Here is a 10,203-nt window from a genome sequence, read left to right as displayed (position 1 = left end):
ACTCAAAGCATAAGCAATAATCCCCAAAATAGACAAGTGGGATTACAACAGGTTAAAAAGCTTTTTAACAGCCAAAGAAACTATAATTAGAGTGAGTTGACAGCCCTCAGAATAGGAGACTATATTTGCAACCTATACCTCAGATAAGGAACTGAAAACCAGAATCTATAGGGAACTTAAGGAGCTAACCCCCCCAAAAAATAATCAATCCAATTAAAAGATAGGCAAATGAGTTGAACAAACAACTCTCTAAGGAAGACATACAAACAGTCAAAAATCATATGAAAAAATGTTCAACATACCTTATCATAAGAAAGATGTGAATCAAAACCGCAATGAGAAGGGACCAGCAGTTAGCGTAATGGCTATGTTGCTAGACTCCCATAGTAGTCAACTATGGTTCAAGTCCTGGACCGGGTGGCTTAAACTTATGCCAGGAGCGTGTGTATGCGTGCCTAAAAACCTGAGAGAATGGAGGAGAAGGGATTGCTGCATGACCACTTCCCCCCCGCCCCCACGGGTGTATGTGATTTCTTGTTTTCTGTCTCTCTATCTCTCTCTGTCTTTCTGGCGAGTGCACATGCCCTATGGCAAACAAATGAACAAATGAAAATTCTCAAAAAGAGCACACGTGCCCAATAAAACTTCTTTCCAAAAAAAACCCCAAGAAACAAAAACAAAAATAAAACCAAACAAAAACCACAATGAGATACTACCTAACCCCAGTCAAAATGACTAAAATTTAAAAATGAAGAATGATGAGTGCTGGTGAGGCTTTGGTTAAAAATGAACTCTCCTCCACCATGTAAATCAGTAAAAGCACTATAGAGCACAATATGGGGTTTCTCAAAGACCTACCACATGATCCAGTAATTCCACTCTTGGGTACCTACCCAAATGACAGAAATACACTCAGCCAGAAAATCACTTGCACATCCATGTTTACTGTGGCATTATTCACAATTGCTATGACATGGAACCAACCCAAATGCCCACGAACAGATGAATGGATTGAAAAGGTGAGGCACATATACACTACAGAATACTACTCAGTCATAAAAACAATAATACCCTGGCATTTGATAGAAAGTGGATGAACATGGAGGATTTACCACTAAGTGAAACAAGCCAGACTATGAAAGAGAGGCATTGTATGCCCTCATTCAATGTACACTGAATCTCTGCACTCTGTGGCAGAACTGCAGGATTGGAACATTAAAAGCCTGGAGAGCAACTGTGGCTACTAGAGACAGCATGGGAGGAGGATGGGAAATGGACAAAGGTGAGAGGGAGGGAATCAAGGAGAAAAAGAAAGAAGCAAAACATTTAAGGGACATAAAAATGGAAAATTATCTGTTGATAATAATGGGTATGGTAATATTGTCAACTGGAGTAATAAAGTGTATTTATGCTGGGAAAATTTTATTTTGCATGCGGCAATAATATACAGTGATTGAATATAAAAACATTTAAATTTAATTTAAAAAATCTAGATGGAAGCTATTCTCAGAGTATCTTGTCACTATCATGGAGTTCGCGTTCTACTTTAAAGAAATTCATTCTGGAAATTACATGTTACATTAGAAGTGTAATCTATACAAAAGAGGCAACAACAGAGGTACAAATGGTGTGTTCAAATGAAACCAAGCCTTGATCCTATATTACAGGTTGGAACATAAATAGACTTCTATATTTTAATTATATATATATATGTGTGTGTGTGTGTGTGTGTGTGTGTGTGTGTGTGTATACGCACACACACATATTATTTTTATGATTCTCCACTTCGACATTTTCAATGAACTGCTAGTTCTATAGCTATATATATATATGTGTGTGTGTGTGTGTGTGTGTGTGTGTGTGTATGTGTGTACTACCTAAAGAAATAGACAAGAAAGTATTCTTTCTGTGAAAACAAACAAACTAGCCCACAGCAACCGCCCAGGATCTGAAGTTCAGATGGATTTTTCTTCCAAACAGAGAAGCACTTCTCTATTGAAGCAAACCCTGACTGGCCTCACATTTGTGCAGCTGTCAGGCTCAATGGCCACTGTAACACAGACAACAGAGTTGTGTCCAACTATAACAGGTGTCCCTGATTTTTAGTCTTTCTTAAATTTCAGCAGAGACTGCAGTATGATCATGGAAAAAAAAGTTGGACCAGAAGAAGAAAGATAGTCAGGGGTGAGGAGTGAATGGTGTGACCTGGAAGATCTTTCTCTAACTGGTCGGTACATTTGTAGTACCAGAGAGCTCTGCTTGGCAAGTCCCATGTTAAAGAGATTTACTGATTCTGCTTTTAACTGTGGTCAGTCACTGAATGACTTATCTTGTTTTTGTTGGATAGTGACAGGATGCCAGCCATACAAAGCCATCTGTCCAGAGAGAGTTGTAACAGCAAAATCACCACTGCCAGGGGTCAATAAAAATGTGCCAACTAGGTGGGCCTTGACCTAACAAGAGAACACATTAATTTTATGGGAAATGTACTATTTCTTCAGTGAGAGGTATGGTCATCCTGAAACCTGAATGTAGAACCCTGATATATATGTACAGCAGTTTCTTGAGAAGCAAATACAGGTTGGGCATTCACAATCTGAAAATCCAAAATCTAAAACATCCTAAGATCCAACACTTTTTGAGAGCTGATATGACACCACAACTGGAGAATTCCCCACCTGACCTCATATGACGGGTCATAGTCAAAGCACTTCAGTATGAAGATATTATACAAAATTACTTTCAGGCTTTTACAAATGTGGAAAATATGCATTATATAAAAAAAAAACTATGGGGATCAGCAGTTGGCATAATGGCTATGTCGCTGGACTCCCATGTAGTCAACCGCAGTTTGAGTCCCGGATCCAGTGGCTTAAACTCACGCTGGGCATGTGTGCACGCATGCCCAAGATTCTGAGAGGAAAACAGAGGAGAAGGGATTACAACATGGCCATCCCCCCTGATTTCTCATTTTCTGTCTCTCTGTCTTTTTGGCGCGTGCATGTGCCCTACAGAATAAATCTCTCCAAAAAAAAAAAAGGGGGAAAACAAAAAACTATGCATGGATGTCAAAAGGTTTTGGTGCTAAAATAGGCTCAAACTTTAATTTCATTTTTCTGTGAACTTTTTGAAGTCCACAAATACATTATTATTAATTATACTCATCATGCTCTACATTAGATCTCCGGGATTTATTCATCCTGCAGAACTGAGTATCCTTTGATCAACATCTCTCCATTTTTTCCAACCCCCTCAGCCTCTGGCAACCACCATTCCACTCTCCGCTTTTATGAGTTCAGTTTTCTGAAATTCCACATATAAGTGAGATCATTCAGTATTTGTCTTTGTGTCTAGCTCATTTTATTTAGCATGGTGTTAAAAACGACAGGTTTTTTTTTTTTTTTTAGTTTAGTGCTGAATAATGTGTGTGTGTGTATGTGTGTGTGTGTGACATTTTCTTTATCCATTAATTCATTCATAGACACTGAATTTGATTCCATATCTTGGCTAGTGCAAATGATGAACATGGAAGTACAGATAACTCTTCAAGACATTGATTTCATTTCCTTTGAATAAACACCCAGAAGTGGGATTGCTGGTTCATATAGTATTAGTATTTATTTTCTCTTCAGTTCTGTTAATATTTGCTTCGTATATTTAGGTGCACTGATGCCAGGTGCATATAATCATTGTATCCTCTTGAAGAATTCATCCCTTTATTTTTATATTGTGGTCTTTGTCTCTTGTGACAATTTTGACTTAAAGTCTATTTTATCTGACATTAGTCACCCATGCTCTCTTTTGGTTTTAATTTGCATAAAATATATTTTTCTACCCATTCACTTTCCGACTATGTATGGCCTTAAAGCTAAAGTGCATTTGTGTAGGCAGTATTTCATTTCAGCTTTTTAAAAAATCCATTCAATTACTCTTTTAATTAGATAATTTAACCCATTTACATTTAAAGTATTGATAAATAAGTTTTGATTATTGCTGTTCTGTTCATTGTTTTCTGTTTTGTAGTTTTGTAGTTTTGATTTCTTTCTTCCTCTTTTGCTGTCTTTGTGATTTGATAACATTTTTAGTAGTGCTATACTTCATTCCTTTCTCTTTATCTTTTGTATATCTACTAGATTTTTTTGTTTGTGGCTATGATCAGAATTATTTCAAACATCTTAATTACAGTCTATTTTTAAGTAATAACAAAACTTTGAACACATACATATGAAAAACTCTATACTTTAACTTCCCTTACATTTTATGTTATTGATGTCAGAATTTACATGTCTATATTATATATCCATTAATAAATTATTACAGCTATTTTTAATACTTTTGTCTTTTTTTGTTTGTTTCTTTTTTCTTTTTTTTTTTGAAGAGGTTTTCGCCATAGGGCGCGTGCGCTCGCCACACAGACAGAGAGAGACATAGAGACAGAAAGCGAGAAATCACCCCCCAGGGGGGATGGTCACGCCACAATCCCTTCTCCTCCATTCTCCTCTCGGGATCTTGGGCATGCACGCACACGCGCCCGGCATGAGTTTTAAGCCACTGGGTCCAGGACGCGAACAGTGGTTGACTACATGGGAGTCCAGAGACATAGCCATTACGCTAACTGCTGGTTCCCAATACTTTTGTCTTTTAACTCTGTATTAGTGTTAAAAGTGACCTACATACTATCCTTATAGTAATGAAGTATTCTGAATTTGACTATATTGTTATCTTTACAGTCAGTTTTAGACTTCCAGAGTGGTTAATGAGGTCCTGAGATGTGAACCCAGGACCTTTCCCATATGAGATTAATTGTGTTTATTTAATTTCCCTGGAAACAACTTATAGGCAGAACTTCAGAAATATCAGGAAATGTTCCCTAACATTGTCAGCACCTCAACAAGGATATTAAGTAAGTAGGAGTCAGTTTTCAAAAGCCGGCCTCTTCTGGTGTAGTGGGTGTGAAGCCATTATGAGGGCTCACTTTCCTGATTAGTATTCTTTCTTTCATTCAGGACTGTGCTTACTGATTAATGGAGCCTCCCAAATTAAGGAGCTAACTAGGGCACATTCTCAAAGGGATAGGAGTGTTGTTTCCAGCTTCCATCAAAAGGGAGGGAGTTAGGAAATTTATAAAACATTGGCTTAAATCAGACCATGTGCCTAGATTAAAATTTGAAGTCTATACACATTAGCCATATGATGTAGGTATGACTTAACTTTCCACATTTCTGTTTACTCATGTATAAAATGAGTTATATTAATCTCTTCTTTATAGGACTACTGGGAGAATAAGTAGGATAATGTATGTATTCAAGGTCCAGACCCTCTGTGTACTATCAAGTACTGTGTTGTATTTCCAGGAGCTGAGCATGTGCTGTGCTCATGATAAGCAGTCATTGACTTGTGGAGTTGACTGTATCTCATAAAGTAATCTTGAGACTCAAAAAATTCAAAAAAGATTGTACTTTAAAGGGCTTTAGAACTGTCCCAATAGATAGGGAATTAAGTAACTCCACACAAGCCCCACCAAGGGTTCCTTCCCCAGAAATAAAAATGGACTAAGATGCAAGGGAGAAAATAGATTATTGAGGATAAAAAAATGCCTAAAAATAATGCATGCAATGGTGTATACATTAAAATAATGTAATGTAATGAAACATTCTATTGTAAAGGGTCATGGCTTGAATTCTCATTCGCTTCCAGGATGTGAACATGTAGAACAGCATTTCTCAATCTTGGTACTATTGACATGTCGGAATAGATAAAGCTCTATCATGGGGACTGTCTCATGCATTATACGGTGTTTAGGAACATCTCTAGCTTCTGCCCAGTCGATGACTTTTCGCTATGCATTCTCCATCAAAAACAACTAAAAATGTCTCCACACATTGCTAAGTTGTCTTTGGGTGTCACAACTAGGAACTACTGTTCTTCTATTGCTCTTTATTTGACCAAATAATGTAAGGAATATATATATATATCCCCAAGGAAGAGTCTCAGCATCCAGGCACAGCCCAAGATCAGTCTGTTAGTTGTTGGGAGACTTTGGAGTTCACCATGTTCCCTCCAGTCACAGAGCTTTTGCTCTTGCTCTTCCTTCTACTAGAGACAATCCTCTTTCTTCTAAAGCCTTCAGTCAGCCCACTGGACTTCTCTACAGTAAAGTTCCACAGCTAGGAACTTCCTCAGAGACCATATCTGAGCTTTGGCCTAGGTTAAGCCCTTTGCCATTCTCCTACCAGCCTCTACCTTTCCTTCATAGCATTTAACACGGTCTGTGTTTGATGACTTGTTTGCTTAAGATCTGGTTTCCCTTTAAGACTGGAAACACTAAGAAGACAGCAGCTGTGTCTATTTTTTATCACGATGGCATGCCCAGTTCTTGCTTGGTACATGGCATGTGCTCAGTTGATTGGATGAATAGATGAATTCTTTGGTGAGTCCTAGAAATGAAGAAAGGAGTCTTTGAAGAGAGCCTGAAGTCCACGGAAAGACAGTTGGAAGAGAGTCAGAGAAATACATTTTATTACTATTTTTCCCAAGCAGCTGGGTTATAACAGACAACATAAAGCTGACAATATAAAGCATTAAATAAATTACAGTGCATACGTATGATGGACAGCCACTAAAAATCATGTTTACAATCTTTAAAGATAAAGAGAAGGAAGATTTTAGAGACAAAACAATTGCCCATGATGATTCAGGGCTAGCATATTAATAGTGATTATATTTAGTTAATTAGGATTATCTTCTTTAACAACTTTCTCTTTTTAAGCTTTTTTATGAGATTTTTATAAACTTAGTTTTCAATTCAAGTCCTCAATTTGCAAGTATGGAAAACCTTGATCTCAATAAATCTTCTTCTTCTCCCTCAGCCCACCTACCTGTGCCCCTCCCCAGGGATTAACCACAGAGGCAAAACAAACAACAACAACAACAAAAAAAAACTCCCTCAATAGGTCTCACACTGTGATCTCTGCCCTTCCCCTCCCCCAGTTTCCTCAGTCGGCTGGAGGGCGAGTGGACACTAGGCCTGTATATGTCAACCAGGGAGCTGAACCCACAATCTTCCATATGGATTCAGCAGCACCTGAGTAGCATGCTGAATAGTAGCACCTGAGTTACTGCTGCACCACTGAGCCAGTTCATCTCTCTTTTTAAAATTTTTCTATTTTCTAAATTTTCAGCCAAGAACATGGATTATTTTACAATAAAGCAATATATGTTTTGAAATATGTTTAATGACATTAAAGTATTCATATTTTAATAAAATAAAATTCTAATAAAATATTCTTTCTGTGATAATTCAATGTAAATTGTCTGTTTTAATGTACTACACTTTGTTTATAGATCAGTTTAATTATTTTTTAATAAAAAGAAAAGAGGAAATAGTCGCAAATATTATAATCAGTGCTCTCGTTATTTAGATATACTGCATTTTCTAAATTTCTTGTAATGACCTTGTATTTGCTGTCATTCTCTTGCTGAAGTTGCCTACTGAAGAGCAGTTAGCTTTAGGATGCTTTCACATCACCAAGTCCCCAACAAGTATCTGAAGCGATTACAATTCTCATCTCTCAATGTCAACTGTGAGAGAGATAGAGTTTTTTTTTCCCTATAGCAAAATTAATTTTCAATTCAAGTCCCCAATTTGCAAGCATAGAAAATCTTGATCTCCATAAATGTTCTTCTCTCCCACCTACCGTCACTCTTGCCTGCTCCCCTCCCCAGGGATCAACCACAGCATTTTAATGCATCTTGAGTTATCAGGGGTAATTTCGTATCTGTTAGTACTTCAGAAATATTACCCTTCCTCACATCAGTGGCACTGAAACGCTGATAACAATCAGTTCCCAAACCCAGATAACCTGGATTCACCCCTCTGAGTGATCGACATAGCAGTGGTACTAAATCATAAAAATCCCAACCTCCTGTTCTATAAAGTCAGCCAGGTTGACATGACTTCTTTCCTCAGATTGAGAGATTGAGGACATATTGTCAAGTAGAGATAGAATCCTCTTTACCTAGAAAGGGTGGTCACACCAGGTCAACCTGGAGGGAACTGAGAGAGTACATGGAAGCCTAAACTGGCAGCTGCTTTTGCCTATTAAGTAGTCTTTCTGCTTCAGAGCAGATGGTGTTGGCAGCACCACATAAGTCAGCCTGGAAAGACACAAACATATTTAGAAGTTAACTTTGACTTTCTACATTAAATGTCCTTTGAGTGGTTGTGTGGATATATATATACACACACACAAACATACATATCATTAGCATTCACACAAGTCTTCAGAAACTTCATGTAAAATGCATGTCATAGAAAAATTAATGCATTTCTTTCTTTTTTTTCACAGAATTTTTTGCTGTTGGGTGCATGTGCTCATTGGGGAGACAGAGAGAGAAAGAGAGAAATCACCCACCAGGGGAGATGGCCATGCCACAATCTCTTCTCCTCCATTCTCTTCTAAGGATTTTGGGCACATGCACACACACGCCCAGCATGAGTTTCAAGCTCTGGGTCCAGGACTTGAACCATGGTCAACTATGTGGGAGTCCAGTGTTTTAACTACTATGCCACCTGCTGGCCCCTATGTGCATTTCAAAATTATTTTGCACCAAAATGAACTATTTTTGTATTTTTTTATTGCCAGAGAGCATATTTATCTGCAAGAGAGAGAAAGAGAAAGAAAGCATCCTCTCCCTCAATGAAGTGTGCTCACATCACAATCTTTTTGCTCCATTTCTTTTTGGGGCACATGCACATGTGTGCGTGCACACACACACACACACACACCTAGTATGTTTTTCAAGCCATCAGGATTTGAATTGCAGTCAGACATCTGGGATCTGGTTCCCAAAGCACAGTGCTTAACCACTGCCCTAGGGATCGGCTCTAAATGTATACTTTGATTTCATTTTTCCATGAGGTTATCGAAGTCCTCTTGTAGATGTGTAGTTCTCAGGCTAGTCTTCTAGTGCATTTTCAATGCCTACCTAACATGAGGAAAATGTCACAGCCAAGACACAGTTCATATGTATTTTATCCATAAAACTACACATGGAGAATCTTAAGAGAAAACCACATACTCAGCTGCTCTTCCCAGAGCTCCAGGGTTGCAGCAGAGGAATCTGTGCAGAGGCAGCAGCCTCTGCTCTGGAGTAGAGAATACTTAGGAACATGTCATGCTGGGTTTGAGCAGGTGGAAGTTCCTCGTTTTACGGCTGGATGTACTAGGTTCACACCAGAGTGGATCTTGTAAGTGGAGTCATACCAGGGGGACCAGAACCAAGGCCAAGGGTCTGCTCAAGCTCGGTTCATCTTCAGACTCAGGAGAGCTTCAGGTAGAACTCCTTTCCCTGGATACCTGGGTCAGTCAGAGGTGCACAGGTCGGGTTGGGAACTCGCTGTGCTGGCTACAGAGTGTTCAGAATCTTCTGAACCTGCTGTTGGAGGCAGCCTAGAATCTGTCGCCAAATATAGATCTCATAATGAGTGTGGGAATTTGGAATTTGGTGCCTGGCAACACCAGTATCCATTTCAACACCTGTTTCTATTGTCATCGGCATGATCATTAACTTTGTAATTGTCTTTATTTGAAAACCTATAGGCCAGGCACCATGCCATGTACTTTGTGTCTAGTTGTTACCATCTCTCTGGAAGGTATTATCACTAAGGAGAAAATGAGCCAAAGAGAAGATAAATATTTTCCTTGAGGTTTATAGCTGAAAAAGACCTGCCATCTCAGCTCAAAAATCCATTGATTTCCCATTACTTAAAGGTGTAGTTTTTGACTAGATTTTAAAGAATGCTAAGGGTGCCATCAAGAACCATCTCAAGGGAGGGTCATGTGGCAAGTTCCAGGACTCCTCCCCATAGAGTGCATTTTGATGAAGCCTCTCTGGTTTCTTCTGATTTCAATGATAGTTACGTAATATTTAATTTGAAGAAAAAACTCTGTTCTGATATTTTAAACAATTAGAAAGGAAGAAGCGATTAAAAGAGAAAAAAGAAGAAAGTTTATAATCTTTCAAAGAGATTGGCCTCAAGAAGAATTTTTAAATTCCTAATTTTGTCATTTCTGGACTTTAAGAAACATTTTCAAGTATCATTTCTGAGGATTCCTGATTTTCTTAATGGTGAGTGGTATTTATAAACCAGTATCTGTTTGCCAGGTATACCTACTGCTTTTAAGGTATTACTGCTTCCAA

At 38.3% G+C, this 10,203-nt stretch overlaps 1 long non-coding RNA gene across 1 annotated transcript; it reads right to left on the bottom strand.

Annotated features, from left to right (window-relative positions):
• Positions 1–5,927: 5,927 nt before the first annotated feature.
• LOC102480135 (uncharacterized) lies at positions 5,928–9,430 on the bottom strand. Its single transcript, XR_335101.1, has 3 exons — positions 9,082–9,430; positions 8,019–8,157; positions 5,928–6,437 (listed from the first exon to the last, which is right to left on the bottom strand). It is a non-coding gene; the product is annotated as an uncharacterized LOC102480135 (long non-coding RNA).
• Positions 9,431–10,203: the final 773 nt, after the last annotated feature.

The sequence above is a fragment of the Tupaia chinensis genome, unplaced genomic scaffold (assembly GCF_000334495.1).
Source record: "Tupaia chinensis unplaced genomic scaffold, TupChi_1.0 Scaffold000340_1, whole genome shotgun sequence".
Taxonomy (NCBI): domain Eukaryota; kingdom Metazoa; phylum Chordata; class Mammalia; order Scandentia; family Tupaiidae; genus Tupaia; species Tupaia belangeri.
Note: the sequence above shows the minus strand (reverse complement) of the source record. Positions and strands in the feature narration are given on the sequence as shown.